General features: G+C 39.3%; 1 protein-coding gene and 1 pseudogene across 8 annotated transcripts in view; both read right to left on the bottom strand.

Annotated features, from left to right (window-relative positions):
* CTBP1 (C-terminal binding protein 1) overlaps positions 1-21,323 on the bottom strand; it is a 473,381-nt gene that overhangs the window by 258,898 nt on the left and 193,160 nt on the right. The gene's annotated exons all lie outside the window — the stretch shown is intronic.
* On the bottom strand, positions 111-3,717 carry LOC138151227 (histone acetyltransferase KAT2A pseudogene; annotated as a pseudogene).

Raw genomic sequence — 21,323 nt, 5'->3', positions numbered from 1 at the left:
ATATATTTTCTCGTGTGAGAGGGCTCTCTCTCTCTCTCCGCCATGTAACTGTTGAAGAATAAACCACCCCGCTTCACTCCTCCGCCTTCTGTCTGGTGTTTTTCCCCGTGAGGGGCCGGTGACGACCGAAGACCCGGGATGGGTAAGTAAGAGGGCCGTAGGGCTAGTCGTCTAGATCTGTTGCAAGGGTAAACGCCCGCAACAAATGGGGAAGCGGATAATTTCATAATAACCAGGAGTCTCTGCCTTCTTCACAGGCTCCATGAAGGGCCAGGCACTGGGGTGAGTCTTGATCTGAGCCAGGTTTTTCAGGGTTGTAGAGGATGTTGTGCTTGATGTGATACTCCTTCAGGTGGTTCATGAGGTGAGCCCCATATCCCTTCACTTGCTCGTTGGAAGTGACCGCACAGAAGACAATTTCCGTAAAGCCCTAGGTGGGGAACATTTGGAAGCAGATTCCCCCAGTGACCCATCCATCTTTGATGAAGGCCAATGTCTTGTGCTTTGGGTCAAACACAAGTCTGGCAATTGTACTCTTTGGGCATTCGGGGCAGCTGGTGAGAAAAAACATTCTGCAGCCCAACTAGCCAGAGTAGCACATACTCATTGGCCTTTGGTGCCAGTGAGTTTCCTATGATGTGGAACTCGATGATCCCACCATGCTCCTCCAGCCAAGCAGTCTCGTCCTGTGCTGCATTGGCTGAGAGTAAGCTGGTCTCAGGCCCAAGCATGGCCGCAGGGTCTATAATGGTCAACATGACCTCACTGACCAATTCCATAGGAATATCCCCCATTACTCGAAGCTGCTTTGCATCTTCTAGGGTCAGGTTCTCAGGAAACTTTCTCTTCTCACCTGGCATGGGCTCTGCCCCTCCAGGGTCCAGGCCAAGGGAGCTGCTGCTGCTGCCACCCAGGCTTTGGGTGAATAATGGGGCACTTGGCACAGCTGCAGCAGTGACAGTGGCTGGCCAGGGAACTAACTGTGGCCCCTCCGAGGCAGGCATGGTGAACCCTGACTCCCACATAGGGGATTTTTCCCCATAAATCTCTTCCTCCAACATGGACAGGAACTTGGGGAAATGGGTAAGGATAAGTGTCCTCTTTTCAGGCACCAGTTTGTCCTTCTCCACCTAAACTTCTCTAGCAGCTGACGGCGGGGGCGGGGGGGTTCGTCCACAAGCGGGAGTCAGGGGGGGGGGGGGGGGGGGGGGGGGGGGGGGTGTAACAGTAAATATGGACCAAAGGAGGCTTCGTGTAAAGACGTGAGTTGTCTCATAGCAGGGCAGGCTGTCACAGCTTTGTGGGACATGACAGTAACACAGCCACCTGGTATAACTGACCTTGTAGGTGGCGACATCTTCATCCTGTGACCTCTGCCGGAACTGGGCAGGAGTCTCCAGCTTCCAGTAGTTAAGGCAGGGCAAGAACATCTTTGAGAACTCGAATATTGTCTGTCGCTCCCTCGGGGCCAGATGGCTGAACTTAAACTGCACAAAATTCAGTACACCCTGCTCAATACTGGGCTTCTCAAAGTGGGGACTTCCCAATAACCCCTCCACAGCTGGATGTGTCATCTGTAGGATGCATTTTCTCAAAAGGTTGAAGAGGTAGAAGTAAAATTGCTTGGTGTCTGTCTTCTTCCTTGTGCACAGACACGAACAAATTCTCTACATCCACCACCATCCCCAGCAGCCTACTGATCTCATCCTCAGATACATTCTCTAGGTGGGACACGTGTTTAGCCGGAGGATACAAGCATCATTAGCCTTGCAGGCCAAGAGGACCCCAAGATTCTCCAGCTTCTTGGCCCCGGGGCAGTGCATGGACCTGCGCCTTCCTCTGGCTGGCCCCTCCTCCGCTGGTGGCTCAGACCAGGCCGCGCTAGATCTCCCCCACCCTTCACCTCCCTGCTCCCTGGAGTCCAGTCCCGCCAGCACTGCGCTTGGGCCGGGGCCGGAGCTGGAGGCTGCAGGCTCTGGGGCTTTGGGGGCCCAAGTCTGGGCCTGGGTTTGGGTTGAAGCCTGGGCCTGGGCCTGGGCCTGCACCAGCTCCGCCATGACTTCCCCTGCTGCACAGCACAGCGCAGCCTGCTTTCCCCTTTCAAATTACCTTCCACCTACTCTTTTTATAACTACTCCATACCTAGGTACTTTTATGTCATCTTCTCCATTAAAATAATCAGCTCCTTCAGGGCAAAGACTTCATCTTGGACTTTTCATGTATCCTCATTACTTGAGCATAGCTCCTGGTACATAAGAAGCTTGCTAACTGACTAAAACTGTCCCTATCCTCAAGATACATTTCACAAGGAAAGATAATGGGCAAAATTTATTATGTGTGTATACACATATGTACACACAGACATATAAACATTTTTATTAGCTATCCTAAAGAAACATGGTGTCCCGATTTCAGATATTTTCCCTGATGTCTTCTATTACTGAATAATGGAAAACCAATCTCAGGGAACAGACATTTGAGAAGCACAACAAAGATACAAAGTATCTAATGAGTACACCCTAGCTACCTGTCTTGATGGCAGCATGAGTCATTAGGTTCCATAGCATGTTGTAATCATGCCCCACATGAGTAAAAAAACATCAGGAACTTAAAATCAACCCTATATTTTTCCCTCTGTTTACAAAATAAAAATATTCACATTTGTAAGAGCAACTTTTTAAGAATACAAAGCCCGTTTTATTTGATAATGCCTTAAGATATTTGGGGGGGGGGGTAGATTAGAATACTCTTCCAGCAGTATACTTTTGAGATTAGTACTGGACCATGAACAACTTTATTTGGATAGAGGCAAAGAAGCATTAAGTGAGAAGGAACCAATTCAGACGGGCATTTTAATCTAGCACATTCACAGATGTATATAAAGGCTCAGAGACTCCTAGGCATGACAAATGGATAATCTCAGACATAGGACTCTATTTCCCAGGAAGGCCATAGTTTTGGTTCCAAAGCAATAAGGAGGAGGTCCCTTAAGCCCTCTGGGTTTCAGTATTCCCAACAACAATCAATCTTTCTAGAAATCTACAACACAGGAAAAATACAGAAACATAATGGGACATATACACACAGAATCATTACATAATAAGATTCTGTATTACAACTTTTACTCCTATGTCCTAAAGAATGGCCCTATGTTTAACACTACTTTGATGATGGTTTAGTTATAATGACTGACAAATAAGTTTCACTGTCCTTTCCATGTAATTTACACCTTGTCCAAAGAATGTCCACGAAAATCTCTTCTCTTTCTCCCTCATCTTCAACCTTTTCTTCTCTACTAGCTTATTTCCTTCAGATCCTTGTAGTGTCCTTAAGGGTGGAGATCCTACTTATCTCAATTTGGTTATCTCCTCTAGGACCCAAGAGGACCCTTTCATACTAGATACTTCCCTGAACACCTGCTCAAGGCTCCTTTCTCCTTTACCAAAAAACAAACAAAAAATTCCTTTGACCCCACCTTCCCAATCTATTGTTCTCTCTCTTATAATGCCAAACACCTGAAATATTTCATTCATTCCTTAAACCCCAACAACATGGCTTCTGACATGACTACTTACTGAAATTACTTTGTCTAAAGTTACCAATGATTTCCTGACACTTCAAAGATATTCTCTTTCTTAATAACTCTTAAATCTATAATCCTAGGCCTGACCTGTCACTTGAATTATAGTCCTTAATTTCCAAGTACCTTCTGGACATAATCTGCTTAGTCTACCACCAGTCCCTTCAAATGAATAGCTAAAAGTTCCTTTCCAAATCCTCATTCTCCTTCCAACTTCTGTTAATATAACTATTTTTCCTGAGGCTCAAATCTTGTAGTTATCTTGATTATTTCCCTCTCCCTTAACTCTCCTGCGAAATTAGTTGACAATTCTTCCTCCACACTATTTTTCTGATCAGCTCCCTCCTTCATATTCACCACTGCTGTCTTTCTATCTTAGGCCTGCTGATTTAGATTTGAAGCCCTGGTGCCCAGGATAGTTTCTGATACATAAAAGGCACTTAATAAATACATGTTGGTTGAGTGACTAGTGGCCTCGACAACAACTGATGGCCTCCTAACTCTTCTTCCTGCCTCCAATAGAGCCCATCTCCAACAGATCTTTCAGAGTGCTGCCCAAGAATTTTCCTAAGGCATAGTTCTCACTTTTCTTACTCAAAAAAAACCACTCTTCATTAATTACAGAAATATACAAATTCCTTAGTTTTGAATGCCTCTGCATGATTTAAATTTGCCTTTTAAACCCGTGTTTCATCACACATTCACAATGAACAATGCCAAATATAAAAATTGGGTTTTGAGCTTTCTAATTTTTCAGGTTTTTGGAAGTAATCAGATAACAACTGGGTAATCTAAAAATGTAAATTCTCTGGTCTAAAAAGTTCCCAGTTTGATGTTCTAATAGTAACATAAAGTTTGAGTCAATTCTCACCACTTGCTCTGGTTATTGGCAAAAACAAACAAAACACAAACCCTTTAAAATTGTATTTAGATCAATTTTGTAAAAGCGTTAGCAGAAAGGGAGATCTCTACAAGTGACCTGATCTGCTAGAAGCTGCTCTGAAGTCCCCCCATTCCAGAGTGCGTAAGAGGATAAGATCTCAAGAGGACCAGAGAACCAGAGAGTTGTACAACATGACACATCGGAGCCTTAAGATCTGACAGACCACTATTTATTTTTTTCCTATGTGCTATTATCTATAAAGTCAGCTTGCTAAAGAGGACAAACCCCAATAATTCAAGTCAATGTGTCAGTCAATATCTCTTCCTGTCTTCCTCACATTATTTCCCATCATAAGCTCCACAGTTAAAAATCCTTGATGAAGCATTTGTCATATCCCTTAGTATTTCATTAAGGAGAATCAAAAAGATTCTAAATCTTTTAAAAGAATTAAAGGGGGGGAGGAGAGAAATTAATTATTTTTACATTAACAACCAATTATTAATACTGGGGGTTCAGGCTTTTTTCTCTTTTTACTTCCTCACTTAAAGATTCATCCCTCCAATTACAAAGTACTTATGATGTAAAATGCTAGCCACGTCCAAATAAGGAACTAAAGCATACTTTTTTCACTTTGGGTTTTTTTCCTTTGTTCTGTTTCTTCTTTCACAACTGTAACTAGTACAGAAATATGATTTACATTATTGCACATATATAACCTATATCAAATTGCTTACTATTTTAAGAAGGGAGGAAAGGGAGGAAGAAAAATTTGGAACTCAAAATCTTATGAAAACCAGAATGTTAAAAATTGTCCTTATGTATAATTGGGGGAAAATAAAATACTATTAAAAATAAAATAAGGACTTACAAAAAAAAAAAAAGTAAAAATAGACTAGTCCTTCTAAGTCAATCAGTCTCTGAAGGGCAGGGTTAAGGAGACTGGCCAAATTCTCCAGAAGTATTCTCCTCTATCTTGGGTGGGACCCTGCCCTACTGGGAGATTATTTCTGTTTAAAGGGTAAAGAGAATCTAATAACCTAATCTAGGTGGATTCTGGCCCTGGTTCAACTCAAGTGGTCTGGGTGGAGATGATCCTTTGTTCAGATAGCTGGAAGTAACTCAGTCTCATCAGGCCACATTCTCAGCAGGAGGAGCTGAAGGCTTTCAGCCTACCTCCTTGTTCACCCCCTCGCTGACTGTTCACCAATCAGGGTTGAACTCTGCCAAGAACATTAACTTTCCCAAACATATTTAAGCATTCAGTTATCTCTAAAGTGGGTCTTTGATTACATAGAAACCACTCACCTGAATTTATTATTTGCTAGCATAATTAATAAATTGATTATTAATTACTCAAACTCTATCACTTTTCAGTCATCTCAATAGTTTATAATCATTGGACAAAAAGATATTCCCAGTTTTTTCCCTATTGTCTCTCTCTGCAATTTTACAAGCTATCTTCCATCTCTGGAATCCACTTACTTCATAGCTCCATCTGTTGAAATTCTTCTCTCTCTTCCTTCAAGAGACCCCAATCAGGGGCCAGCTAATTTATAAAGTGTTCCCTGACCTCCTACCCCTGAAATGAGTGATCTTTTCTCTCCTCATGTCTCTTACAGGACTTGGTTATAGTTATTAGACTTCTACTTTCCCTTACGTTCTACTTCTGTATCAGTTAGGGAGTATAAGTCACATATGTACCCAAATATTAGATTATATATATTTTATGGCAAGACAACTAGGTGGCTCAATGGATAGAGCACTGGGCACAGATTCAGGAAGACGAGTTCAAATCCCACCTCAGACTACGTAATCCTGGGCAAATCATAACCTCTGTTTGCCTTAATCCACAGGAGAAGGAAATGGCAAACCACTCCAGAATCTTTACCAAGAAAATCCTATGGAAATTATAGCCCATTGGGGTCACAAAGAGTCAGACATGACTGAACAACAAATATTTTATGTAAAGTATATAAATGTTATATACTTTTTGTATGTCACAGTCACTTGTCAAAAAAACAAAAAAAAAATTCAATTCTTAAATGTCACACCAAAACATCAAAACAAAATGATCACCTACTTTGGAAAAGGAAAGTGGGTATGAAGGTATGTAGAAGACAATCTTGTCAAATCTTTAAAGATGGAAGCTAAAAGTTATTTATATAGAAAAACAATTCAGTTTTTAAAAAATTAATTTTGTGTTTTAGTTAATAAGTACTTAAAATGGAGGTCCCCAATACATAGATCTCACACTTTCTATAGCCAGCAGTACTTTTGTGCCCTATAGTCTGTGAGAATTCCCAGCAAGGAAGGAAGTATAGCTTATGTCAGCACCTTCCTGTATTCTACAAAGTAACTTAAGTTGGTTAATATTACTACTCCCACCCCAGTGACCTCAAGCTTTAGGGAAATGGAAAATAGTTCCTTCTTAATATAAGAGTAAGGAACACTTGGTCTAGAAGTTTCTTAAGACTTTATTTTTTTCCCCTAGCAAAGTCAATAACAAAAAAAATATATTAAATAATAATAGCTAGTATTTACATAACACTTTAAAGTCTGCAAAGTATCTTACATAACATACATTAACCCATTTGATCCTTACAACCCCTAGGTGATATAGGTGCTATTATTATCTCCATTTTACAGATGAGGATACTAAGGCACAGAGAGGTTTCTCAAGCTCCATTGTATCATCTAGTTGCCTTTGGACTCCTAGCTCCTGCAGACTCAGAATGTGGGTTCTTATATTATTTGTTCTTCAAAACCCTCCCCCTCTTCCCTACTTTCCTATTACTATCCAAAGCACCTAGGTTCATAATCTAGGTGCCATTCTCAACTTCTCTTTAGCACTAAATCCCCTAATCCAATCTATTGTCAAATCTTGTCACTTAATGCAATGCATGGCACATAAAAGGACTTAATAAATGCTTGCTGACTGACTGACAGAAGCTATAAGTTATTTATATAGAAAAACAATTCAGTTTTTAAAAAATTAATTTTGTTTTTTAGTTAATAAGTACTGTTTTTTTTCTCCCTTTTCCCTTGAACAAAAAGAAAAAAAGAAAACCTTCAACAGATATGCATAGTAGGCAAAGCAAATTCCTTCATTAGCCATATTAAAAAATTTATGTTTCATTCTGTACTTTGAACCTATCACCTCTTTCTGAAGGTAGGTAGCCAGCTTCATCATCAGTCCTCTGTGGCTGGTCGTTGCCTAGATCAGAATTCTGACATCTTTCAAAGTTTTTTTCTTTATAATGTCACTTATATAAATTGTTCTCCTGGTTCTGCTCATTTACTATGTATCATTTCATATAAATTTTCTTAGTTTCCTTTGAAATTATTTCGTTTCTTAAGGCACAATAATATTCATATGCCACAATTTGTTAAGCCATTCTCCAATAAGTAAGCATTCCTTTCCATTTTTTGCTACTATGAAAAAGTCTCCTACAGATATTTTTGTACGTTTTAACTTTTTCCCTCTTTCTTTGATATCTTTGGGGTTACCAAGTAGTAATATCACTGGGTCAAAGTTACAAGCACAGTTTAGTCACTTTGGAGGCATAGTTGCAAATATTTCTGCTTTCCAGAATGGTTGGACCAATTTATAGCACCTCTTAACAGTGCATCAGCATGCCTGTTCTCCCAAAGCCTAAATGACAAAATTTTGTCAATGACAAAACTTTTGTCATTCTTTGTCGTGGTTATGAGAGGGTACCTCAGAGTTGCTTTAATTGATATTTCTTCCATTTGGTTGTTGATAGCTTGGATTTCTTATTTTGAAAACTGCTTGTTTTATTCTTTATTTACTTTTGGGGGGAATGACTCATTCTTATAAATCTGAATCCATTCCTTATATATCTGGATATGAGTTTTGGCAGAGAGACTTAACTACAAAGAATTTTAACCAATTACTTGTTTCTTTTCTAATTTTAATTCTATTTGTTTTGTTTAATGCAAAACCTTTTAAATTTTATATAATCAAAATCATTTAACTTTTGTGATGTTTTCTCTTGTTTCATAATGAACTTTCCCCCATCCAAAAATATGAAAGGCAATTTCTTCCTTGCTAATTTGCTCATTATGTCACCTTTTAAGGGTAAGTCAAGTATCAATTTGTTTTTCAATGTGAGATGATGGTTTATAGCTAATTTCTGCTAGCTTACATTTCCATTTTCCCAGCAGTTTTTGTCAAATAACTTTACCTCAGTAATTGGAGTGTTTTTGGTTTTATTGAAGACCATGCTATTATGTTAACTTACTTCTGTTATGCTATGTACTTCATCTATATCCCTGATGTCTATTTTTTAAAGAAAACTAAATCATTTTTTTTTTTTTTTGCTTTTGGAGGGCAGTTGGGGTTAAGTAACTTGCCCAAGGTCACACGGCTAGTTTGGTTTTTGTGTGTGTGTGTGTGTGTGTGTGTGTGTGTGTGTGTGTGTATGTGTGTGTGTGTGTGTGTGTGTGTGTGTATGTGTTAAGTGCCTGAGGCTGGAACCGAACTCAGGTCCTCCTGACTCCAGGGCCTGCGCTTTTACTCACTGAGCCACCTAGCTGCCCCAAAAACTAAATCATTTTGATGATTACTACTTTATAGTACTCAATCTATACTATATCTGGTACTCCAAGGCTCCTTCTTTCCCCTCTATTATCCTTGAGATTCTTGACCTTTTGTTTCTCTAGATGTATTTTGTTATTTTTTAAGCTCTATATAATAATCCTTTGTTAGTATGATTGGTATGGTACTTTATAAGTAAATTAATTTATGTAGTATTGCCATTTTTATTATATTAGTATGACCTAATCATAGGCAATTTTTCCAATTATTTAAGTCTATTTCCAAATCTGGAAAGGACCATTCTGGGCCCTTCCTACTGGTAGTACATTAGTATAGTTGAAGGTGAACTCACTCACTCACTAGTTGTGTAACTTTGGGCAAGTCACTTAACCTTCTCTAAATGCCTCAGTTACTTCCTTGGGAAATGAGGATGACATTTGAACCACCTAACTCATAGCATTGTTAAGAAAACACTTTTAGATTTGTAAAGTGCTATAGAAATTTATTTTTATTGGGTGCTACAGAGAATAACTATCAAGTGTGAAACATCATGAGCCCCCCCTGTCCCACTCCCAAAAGATGAGTTTTACAATTAAATTAAAATCAGGCTGATTGGAATAACAAAGGTTACTATTGACTATTAGTTGATTTAAAGACTTTTTCCTGCTATGCCAACAGGAACAGACTGCTAATAAACCTGATTATAGAAGTCCTATACAACTTACAATCTCTATACACTACCATTAAGCTGACTAATGTACACTTTGCTACAGCTTTTAAGGCCTATGTTTCCAAGAAGACTCTGTGATTTAGTACCACTAGCTCTCTAATGAAAGGTTGCATCCATCTGCCTTAGGCTTTGTAAGGTTCTTGGAAGCTCTGAAAACTAGTTCTACTGAAAAGAATATCCTGGCTAAAAGGTTGTTAGAAGAACTGCCAATACTCAGGGCTTAACCACAGTGTTCTGTCTGTACCTGCCCTCCTCTTCCTATGATGATCAAGCAGAATCTCTTTAAAGCAGTTGGAGAGCCCTTGAGGTTTAGGATCTAAGAACCATAGTTCTGAAGGCAATTACAATAGTCTTACCATCGCTTGCCTGCAGGGACATATTTGGGTCTGATTAGGCAACCAGTACTACTTAGTACTATAATGCAATTTTCTTGGGATTTGGGATAAACTATTTTCAAGATTCTGTAATAAAACAATAATAAGTATTACTACTTTAAAATATGCACTGGAGGCCCAAATATTAATTAGAAAATATGCTAGGCAACCAGCAAATTAAAGGTTGTTCTCTTGGCAAGTAAAATATCCCTCCAGTGGTAGTAATCACAGAGCAAAAATGGAGCTTTTGAAAAGAACAAAAAAATGTAACATTTACAGAAAGTTTAAAGGTAAAAATGTATCTGTACTTTCACACACTCAGAAGATATTTATTGAGTACAATGCATATGGCATTGTCCTTTTGGAGGGTTTTTTTTTTTTCCTATTGGAGTTTAAAGACTAATGCAAAGAGAAAAGATTAAAAAAAACTATACTATAAGGTACTCTGTTAGAAATGCCATGAAATAGGAAAAATAAAATTCAAAAATGAAGGATGAAAACATAATTACCATCTTGAGGGAAGGTCAGGGTGTAGAAGAACCAGGGAAAACTTCAGGAAGACAAATAGGAGCCAAGGAAATGACATAAGCTGAGAAAAGGAAGGGCAAGTCTTTTTCACAGAGGAAGGAGTAATATAGTTTCAAACTTCATATATCCAGGAAGTAGTTGCTAAAAAGGCTAGAAGGTTCTGGAGAGAGTCAATGTCAAATTAAGGGAGTTTGAATTTTAGCCCTAGGCAATAGCAAGCCAGTGATATTTTCTGAGCAGTGGAGTGATACAATCAAAGTTGTTTTGGAATATTAATTTAGCTACATGTTCAGAAAGGACCGAAGGAGGTAAATATTAAAGACAGGGAAATCAATTTAGATCAGGGATTCTTAACCTGGGGTCCATGAACTGATTAAAAAAAGATACTAATAACATTTTATTTTATGCATTTAAAAACATGATTCTGAGTAGGGGCCCATAACCTTCACCAGACTTGCCAAAGAAGTCCAAGACACACAAAAAGATTAAGAACTCCTGAGGTAGAAGCTGTTAGACTGGTTTAGATGAAACGTAACAAGGGACTGAACTAAGGTAGTAGAAGTGAGAGTGTAAAGTAAGAGACTATTGTGAGAAGCACAAAGTTCAAACTTAGTGTCTGGACTTAGAAACTGCTGTTCATCAATTTGTCCCAAGTATATAATAATCAACATTGGGAAAGAGAAGAAGAATACTCTCTCCTATATTTTTGGTTTAAGATGGTGAATGACAAATCAATCAGCTCAAGTCAAGTATCTCTGGCCCCCATCTCTAGGGTGAAGAACAGATTTGGAACAATTCAAGACATGGGATTATTTAGACAGCAACCTGGAACCTTAAGTCCCATTGGTTCCTGTGAGCATATACCAGAAAGGAACTAATCAGTATAAGGCAAAGAGCCTTGGATTGGGAGTAGGAGGCCTCAGTTCTAGACCCAACTCTGTCACTCCCTTGCTGGGTGTCTTTGCCCTTGCCCTTCTTTCGGTCTGACTCTCTTCTATAAGAGGAAGGGGTTGGATTAGATAGTCTCTACAGTTTCTTTCAAGCTCTAAGATTCTATGACTCCAGCAATACTAATCTAGATAACTTGCAGAAGGCCTTACTTTCTGAATTTCATGACTCTCACTCACCAGCATTTAACTAGTGACTGGCACTTAAACACTTATTGACTGGCTGACTGACTACCAGTCATTTATAGTAAGAATCCTCAACCTTGTCCAGAATATGAGTTTCTTTTCCTTTATCTTACAAAATGCTTCCTGCTATAATAACATTTTGGGAATGGCATCCTTAACATTATTGGCATACTTTCTCACCTTAAGAGAAGACAGTCTGAGACTGTAGGACTCTTAGCTGATATCTGCCTTTGTGCCCAGGGAGGGAAAAAATATGTAGCTAGAAATACTCATAAACTATGGGAAAGCATGGTGTGGTGGTAGTAGATGAACTGGCAATCCATCTATTGCAGAAACTCTGACTGTTAGCAACGATTAATTATGAGGCTATGAACATGAATAAGGTAATGGCATTCTCACTTCTCAAAAATGAGGAGTGATGATGGTAATTTGGATGTGAACTCAGGTGGGACTGATGCAATGTAAAATTTGAGTTAATTCTGCACCTACTCCAAGGTGTGTGTGTGTGTGTGTGTGTGTGTGTGTGTGTTTTGTATTTCTATTCTTGCCCTATCTTCAAAGTCAATATCCCATTTTACAAACAAATTGATGTTAACTGGTAAAATGGTACTGGGGTCCAGTGATTAGAGATTAACAGTGGGAGAACAACACCAGAATGGGGGTTTAAGCTGACAGCAGTAAAAAGACAGACAACCCAACCTTTCAGGGGCATCAGTAGGCCCCTGTATTTGGCCTGGCTCTGGGTTAATGAGCCTCAAGTACCTACTATACTATACTGTTCCAACTAGAAGGGCCTTTACAAATTATCTCATCCAAATCCTTCATATTATGAGTTGATGACAGGCCCAGAAAGCTAACGTAACTTGTCCAGTGTCATACAACTCTCATCAACCTAAAACACTGAGATGCTGATATTTGAAACTAAATGCTAACAAAAATATATTTCTAGGAGAATGAAATGATTCTACACATGTATTCAATTCTATCGGACCATTATGACATATTACCAAAGGAATTTATGAAGTTAAAAATAATGGCAAGAAAATAAACACACACATACACACAGAGATGGCAGCTTTACCAAAGTACTGCAGTGCTGAGAAGGCACAGTTAAAAAACATTCTGGCAATAGCACAGCCTAAGAATGAGGACCTAGTAAAATACAATACCTAACAGATCTGTCTTATGGAAAGGGAACCTCACTGATAGAGAACTCATGGCTTTCTCAGATCTTGCTCTGCCACTTGTAGCATCCAATCTCCAAGCATTTATTTATTTTAAAAATAAATTTATTGACATTTTTGCTTTTACTGTCTATATTTCCCCAATATTTCTCTTCCCAGAGAGCCATCCCTTATAATAAAGAATGTTTTTTAGGAGGAAAAAAAGAGGATGAGTGAAAAAACCATCAAAACCAATTCATATATCAAAGAATCTAACATGATGAAATTCTTGGTACCCAATGGGCCCCTCTTTCAGGGGACTGAGCAGTGGTTTCTTCCCAGGTCTCTTCTTTGAGGCCATGCTTTCCACATGCATTGATTAAGTACCTAACATGTGGAAGGTACCAGGGAGAAGAAAAAAAAAATTAAACAGTCTTATTTGAAGGACCTTACATTTCATCAGGGAAGCAATGTGTCCATGCAGAAGCAGAAACTGAATAAGTACAAAACAAATTGAAGGAGCTAAATCCAAGGTAGGAGTGGAGTTGAGTTCAATCAGGAAAGGCTAAAGGTCCTGAACTGAGCCTTGAAAGAAGTGACTGATTCTGTGAAGCAAAGTAAGGGGGGGCAGAATATTCTAGTAATGCTGGATAGCCAGGGATAGCCAGGGCAAAGGCATGGAGATGAGAGATGGATTGCTTTATGTGAGGAACAGAAAGAAAGTCAATCTGGGAAGAACAGAGTGTAGAAGGAGGTAATACAGAAATAATCTGGAAAAAGGGATTGGGTTCAGGTTGCAAAAGATTTAAAAATCAAAACAGAAGACTTTATATTTGATTCTAGAAGCAATGGAGGCTACTGGACTGAATAAGGAAAGCTTAGCTTGATGACAGCTATGTGATCTTAGGAAGCTGTTACTGAGTCAGGGTCAGCATCTGATGTAAGGAATATTACTTTGGTTACAGAGTAGAGGATTCAATAGAATGGGGAGAGCCTTGAGGGTAGAAGACCAATTAGGAGCCTATGAAAATAGTCTAGGGAAGATGTGATACAGACTGACCTAAGGTGGGGGCCATATAAACAGAGAAAAGTGGTCAGACAGGAGAGATGTAAGAAATCAGAGGCTCTTCACCTTTTTTTTTTTAACATCATGGACTTCTTCAACATTTTGGTAACACCTACATACCCTTTCTCTGAATAGTATTTTTAAATGTGTAAAATAAAGCACAAAGAATTATACAAGAAATCAATTATATTGAAATAGTTATTAAAATATTTTTAAAAAACAAGTTCACAGACCCCAGGTTAGAAACCCCTGTTGGTGATAGCTCACAGTAAGAGTCAGCAGTTGACTGGCTATGTGGGATGAGGGAGACCAGGAAGGTTATGAAACCCAAGAAGTGGAACAATAGCAATGCCTATAACAGAAATGGGGGAGGATCCAAAACACCTATTGGTTTATGTTACATGCTTGCTTTCTTGTTGCCTAGCTGGTGTTCCAAATCAGGAATTCTTCTATTTGGATGAGAAAGTGTTCCAAAGCCAATCCATCTTCCCCACTTTCTTCCCAGACCCCAACAATACTGTTTTGCCTCCTCTACATGATAGTTCTACAGCCAGGATAGTTCTTCCTGGATACCCACTAGCCACAAGAAAGGAACTGGGGGGGCTCAAGAGCATGACTTAACCCTTCCTCTCCCCAAATCACAGAGCATGAGGCTTACATTTGCCTTAAGAGAAACCACCATTTGTTCCAACTATGGGATTCCTGCATCTGTGCTTATCTACATGTAGTTGTGAAAATGCTGCATTTGTCCCCAAGGCACTGCCGATGCACATGAGGGTGTATGCTGCGATATTTCTATCACTAGAACCCAACTCCTGGGGCCTACATAAAACCAGAAAGGCCTTCAGACCTACAATTTACAAACAAACCCAAACTACACCAGATGTTTTAATCATAAGGAATGACACATAATGCTCAAGCTATCATACTAATTAAAAGGTATAAATTGTTTGCATTCTATGAATTTAATCTAAATCTTAGGCCACTAATGTCCTCCTTTGATGCCACACTGGGATATAGAGATCATACTAAAGGCAAGGCCAACTGGGCTCAAACTTTGGTAGGTTCTATCTAGGTGAAAAAACTTTAATTACAACTCAATGACACCGTTCCCACTTCATAATTTCTTTTGGAAATATTTACTACACTAGCAAACATAATACTTCAGTTTATTGTAAATAAGCCTTCTCCAGTATAGAGCTTCATAGCTATGACCTTTGCTATTTGCAAAAATGTAAAAAAACAAACAAACCCTAAAACATCAAGAAGACATTTTAAAAAATTAAATCAGTCAAGATATGTAAAACAAAAGAAAAACTGGACTTGGAAACAAAAGGCCAGGAATTATGTATAGCATCTGCACTTGCTGGTTTTGTGACCTGGGATAAGTCACTAGATGTGCTATGTGTTCAGCAGTCCAAATGTATAAAACAGCAAAATTTTATATTGGTATAGTACTACTAAGCATCATGTGCAAGTTTAAAGAAAAAGGGTTGGATTCCCAAAATTCAGGTAAGAACTTTGAAAAAATTTTAAATTAATATTGCCTTAATCTATTCTTAAATGTAACATCATAAACATTAATTAGTGGTTAATTAGCTCTGATCATTCAACATCTTCTAAAAACATTACCATCGTGGTAAGCTAGCAGGCTAATGTTGCAATTAACAAGGCCTGGAACTTATTCAATTCTTACCAGTGGTAGCATATTCTTTGAAAAGCTAGAACTGTAATATTCAAATCCCAGTTTTAAACTTTAGGGAGAGAGGAAAGGAGGGAAAAACAAGCATTTATTAAGAACATACTATGTGCCAAGCACTATACTAAGCACATTACAAAAATTATCCCATCTGATCCTAACAACATCCCTGAGAGGTAGGTGCCTTTATTATCCCCATTTTATAGCTGAAAAAACAGGCAGATAAAAGTTAAGTGACTTATCCAGGGTCATACAGCTGTAAGTGTCTGAGGCTGGATTTGAACTCAGGTCTTCTGAATCCAGGCCTAGTACTCTACTGAACTAGGGCACATTTAGTTCATAAAACATGTCATAGTTAAAATCTGAAGATCATCTAGAGTCCCCTTTCCCATCTAAAGCATGAATCTCCTCTACATACTCACCCACAATTAGGCACTTTGCCTTGATCTTCATACCTCTAGTGACAGAATTCATCACCTGTTGAGGCATCACATTCCCTTTTTTGCATAGCTCTAATTCTTAGAGAATCTTAACCACATACTGAACCAAATTCTATCTCCATAATTCTGCCATTTAGGGTCAAGCATAATCACTTTACTTGCACTTTCTCATAACAAGCCCTCAAATATTTTGAAGATGGTGCCTACCTAAGCCTTCTCATCACTAGGCTAAACATTAACAGTTTCTTTCATTGATTTCAATAGGAAATAGTTCTGAGTGACCTGACCCCCACCCTCTTAAAAAATCACTCCAGCTGTCAAAATGCCTTTTAAAATAGTGCTACCCTGAAATGACACCATAAAATTTTATTTATACAGAAAAAAATAGGGAATTGAGTATAATGGGAATACTAACTTGATAATGTTGTTCCTTATTGCATCAATCATTCAACTATCAAAGGCACAGAGCACACAAAGACAACCAACGTACCCACCACTTGCATGCCCTTCTTCCTCTTTTACAGCTGGTCCAAATCCAATCCAATTCTCCAAACACCAGCTCCAGCCCTTTCTCTTCCATGAAGCTGTTACTGATTCTAGCCCACACTAATCTTTTTCCACTCTAACCTTCTATATCACATATTATCTCTGTGACTCATTTTGCCACCTAATCATACACTTTCTTATACTGGTTATTTTAATAGATATTTTTGTCTTTTTCTCCAATGAAACTATATGTTCCTTAATAGCTGGAATTATACCTAATGCCTCTTTTATAATTCCCACAGCACATAGCATACAGTTGGCACAAAGGAAGTACTCAATCACAGAAGCTTTAGAATGTCAAAACTGGGAGGGGTCCCAGAAAATATTCACGCCTACCTTCCTCAATTTATAGGAGACTAAACTGGGATCCAGAGAAAGGATATGATTTAATGCACATTCACAAACTGAAAAGAGTTCAGAGTTAGAACTAGACCTCAGGTCTTCCCACTCTCAACACCATGCTATTGTCTAGAAATACTAGACTGAACAAACAATTTAGGAATTACCTTTGTGAACAAGCAGATTTTAAAATAAACACATAAAACACTTAAGATGCTTTGTTATAACAATCTCCCATGAAGTAACTTCACTAATTGGAAGACTTGGGAAATTTCCTCATGATAGCCATCAATATTCAGAGTTTTTATTATTGCTAAGACTAAAATGAATGTGAAAAGCAAACTGTAGCCAGAAAGTGTTATATAAATACCAGATATTATTGTTCTTTTTAGACTGTTAAGCATGGGAAATGGTTTATTCTTCCTTGTCCAGAAAAGGCAATCGGGACAGTGGGGACAATGATGGCTTAGCACAGTGCCTGGAACATAGTTGTTTCTTAACCAATGTTTATTGATTGATTAGTTTGAAGTCAGCTAAAGAACCTAGATTCAAATCCTCCCTTCAGTACTTACCAATTATATGACCATGGGCAAATGACAACCTTTCTGAAACTTAGTTACCTCAACAGTAAAATAGAAATAATAATCCCTGTAGGGTTTCTGTGAGGATCAAATGAGATAATATGTGTCAGCACTTTGTGAACCTTAAAGTGCAACATAAAAGCCAGTAATCATGCATTCAAATAGGCTAGTACCATCATGCCCTTGGTGCTAGACAATGAATGTGAAAGTTATCTTCTATAAAAATTCAGCAAAAAACTCCCTCTGGTGGTGGGGGTGGGGTGGGGAGAGTGCACACTGATCCAGGGTTTGCTTGTATCTCTGCTCCTTCCTCCCTCTCTTTTCCCAACTGAACCTGGGTCTTTTTCTGATTCCTGCAACTCTCACTTGGCTCTCCCTCTCCAACCTCTAACCTGTGCCTTCCTTCTGCCTCCTAACTTCATCTCAGTAGCCACACTTACACTTGGACAACTCAACATCTGTCTGTCTCAGTTTCCTCAGCTGTAAAATGAGGATAACACCAGGACCTACCTCCCAGGGTTGTCTTGAGACAATGAGATAATCTTTGTAAAGTGCTTAGCAGTGTCTGGCACATAGTAGGTGTTTAATAAATGCTTCTTCCTTTCATCCCTTTTCCTCTTTTATCTCCATGCTGTTCATGCTGTCCTTCCCTCCGCTGTTCATTCTTACCCTTGTCTGGTATTTCCTCCTGCTACTGTAGTTTTCTAAAACTCATACACCATACTGTGGTCAGGTCACAAAGTCACACCTCTTTATTCTAACTATACTTTCTTTCATTTGCTTTAACTTCTAGTACACGTGTATGCCAAGATTAAAACTGTTCTCTTATGACTTCTAGTCTGATGCCCATAAAATTCCATTCCACTCAACAAAAGTTTCTGCCTGACAAGTTCCCAGGATGGAGATAAAGACAGAAACAACATGCTTCTTACCCTCTGGCCCTGACAGCTCTCTATGACACCTTTATGAAAGTCTATCCACATCTACACAGGCCACAACCAGATGAAATATCCGTTCTCACTACAATCCAGAAGAACATCATTTTACATGAATATCTTTGCATTTTTCCAAACTGAACTTATATATCATGAGGTATATAACATACAATACAAATATAATATACACAAATAGCTTTATTTAATTTTAAAAGTTCGTACTCAAAGTGAATAATATCTATGTATTTACTGACCAGTCAAATAAGATAGAAAAAGCAAATAAATACTGTAAACACAAAACCATCCAATAGCCCCAGGAATGTGAATTCCTTAAGTTACTAGCCTCCATGAGATGATCCACCAGCAGGACAGTTTACCTATCCAATGTGATTGCTTCCTAGAGATCCCCCCTCCCCAGTCCTCTATTCCCCTCTCTCATAGTGGATCTCCAAATAAACAGCCTCTGGCAGGCTAGAACAACGTAGACAAAGTTAGTTAGCAAGCGCCAGCAGATAGCACTAGGATAAGGATTGACTCTAAGGGTTGAGTCTTGAAACAATGTTGGGAACCTGGCTGCTCCAATCCAGCACCACTGCAGGTTTCCCCCTCTCTTCACTTTTTCCCCAGTCCCTAAGGGAGTCCATGAGACCAGGGCCAGCACAACTACAATAATGTAATGTTCATTATGGGAGATTAAGGGATTTTTGAGAGGATAATTTTGCCTTTATATGATTTTCCTCTTAAGAGCTGACTTTATGACTCCACTATGAGCTTATCCTTACCTCTTGGAATGAAAGTTTTTAAATGCTACTTTTTGGGGAAGTAATTTCTGGCTTAATCTTCATTCTTAATCTTCATTGCCATCAATTATACTGTCCTGCAATTCACTGGACTAACTAAACAAGAAAAGTACTTGAGCTTTGGGTTCTAATCTAACTTCTACTCACTGAATGACATTGGGCATGGTATTTAAACAATCTAGACCTCAGGTTCCTCATCTGCAAAATTAGGGGGTGAGACCAAATGATCTGTAAGGTACCTCCTATTCCACAGTCTTTTTCCTGTGGATTTATTTCATAGCAGTAGCATGTTACTCCTGCAGAATGCAAAAGAATACTTCTGGGGAAAACATATTTAGAGTTTTAAAATAGTCCAGCTCTTTTCCTGAACACTGAGAATATACCAGTTTCTCACTGGTGTCATATACAATTGGATATAAGGGGACTAAAATGGAAATTAAGGGGAGTTCTTCATTATGGCCTTTCTTTTTCACCATTTACATAAATATGGTCACATTACCCTACAAACTTTAGTTGTGTTCCTTGAACACCAAATCAGAAGAGACTCCCTAACATTCCATGTAACTTGCCATCCTTGATTCAAAAAGCCTTCCCTGATTCCCCTGTCAAAATGCTGTTATACAGAACCGTATTTTGTAATTGTACTTCATAGAGTTCTTTACTTTGTACCTCAATAGGTACTTTTTTTTTTTTTTAAGCAATCGGGGTTAAGTAACTTGCTCAAGGTTACACGGCCAGTTATTTCTGGGTGTGGTGCTGAGTGTCTGAGCCCGGGATTCGATCTCCAGGTCGTCCCAACACTGGAGCCGGTACTCTTACTCGCTGAGCCACCTGGCCGCCCCTAAGCAATTGGGGTTAAGTAACTTGCTCAAGGTTACAGGGCCAGGTGTTTCTGGGTGGGTGCTAAGTGTCTGAGCCCGGGATTCGATCTCCAGGTCTTCTCAACACTGGAGCCGGTGCTCTTACTTGCTGTGCTACCTGGCCGCCCCAATAGGTACTTCTTTTGAATGAAAGTGTACATGAAATAAAAAGTATTTATTAAACCCAGTTCTGGGCCAGGCCCCGGGGATACAAATACAAGCAGGTTCTGCAGACATCGTTTTATTATGATCAGCACTTAAGACCTTCCTTTTGGACTCAATTTAATCTAAACTACATCTCTTTCCCTATCAACCAACAAAGTAACAGGCCTTTAATTCTGTAGCAAGGGGGCAGCTAGGTGGCATAGTGAATAGAATACTGGCCCTGGAGTCAGGAGGACCTGAGTTCAAATCCAGCCTTAGACACACACACACACACACACACACACACACACACACATAAACCTAGCTGTGTGACCCTGGGCAAGTCATTTAACCCCAACTGCCCCTCCAAAAAAAAAAGGCAAAAAAATTCTGTAGTAAGGCACTACAGAGTCCCAAGCCAGGCTTCCTAACTTTGACAGATCAGAGTAGATACTTGTTCAAGGATTTGCTAAAGTGAAAATGACATGCTTCTGTCTCTCCAAGTCACTGCCTGAAAATGATGCTCCCATCCTCAAACTGACGGAGAACACAGTGATGCTGAGTAACAAGGGCAGCAGTGAGTAGACTCTGGAAATCAAAGACTCCTTGGCCTTTGTGCCTGATAAGCTAGTGACACAGCAAAATCATGTGACTGCAGCATCCTTGCAGTGCAGCCTTCCCATAGCTACTGCTGTCTGTTGGCTCCCATTCTACCAGCTCACAAGGGCTACAATAAGCCATTCAGCAAAAAACCTTTGCCCAAGACAAGCAACTGAACTGCTGAATCATAACAACTGCTTGTAAGCACCATCACCATTGGCCTCCCTGTCCATAGAAAGGGATGTGTATGTACAGCCTACTACATGCCCTGGCAGAGATCTTGAGACCCCAAACCAGTAGACCAGACCTGCCCAACCTGTACACTTCTTCAGGCCACAGACAGGTGAGGCTAGAGGCAGAATAG

The sequence above is a fragment of the Petaurus breviceps genome, unplaced genomic scaffold (genome assembly GCF_028583685.1).
Source record: "Petaurus breviceps papuanus isolate PSGF00001 unplaced genomic scaffold, PetGlider_PUasm1.0 140, whole genome shotgun sequence".
Taxonomy (NCBI): Eukaryota; Metazoa; Chordata; class Mammalia; order Diprotodontia; family Petauridae; genus Petaurus; species Petaurus breviceps.
Note: the sequence above shows the minus strand (reverse complement) of the source record. Positions and strands in the feature narration are given on the sequence as shown.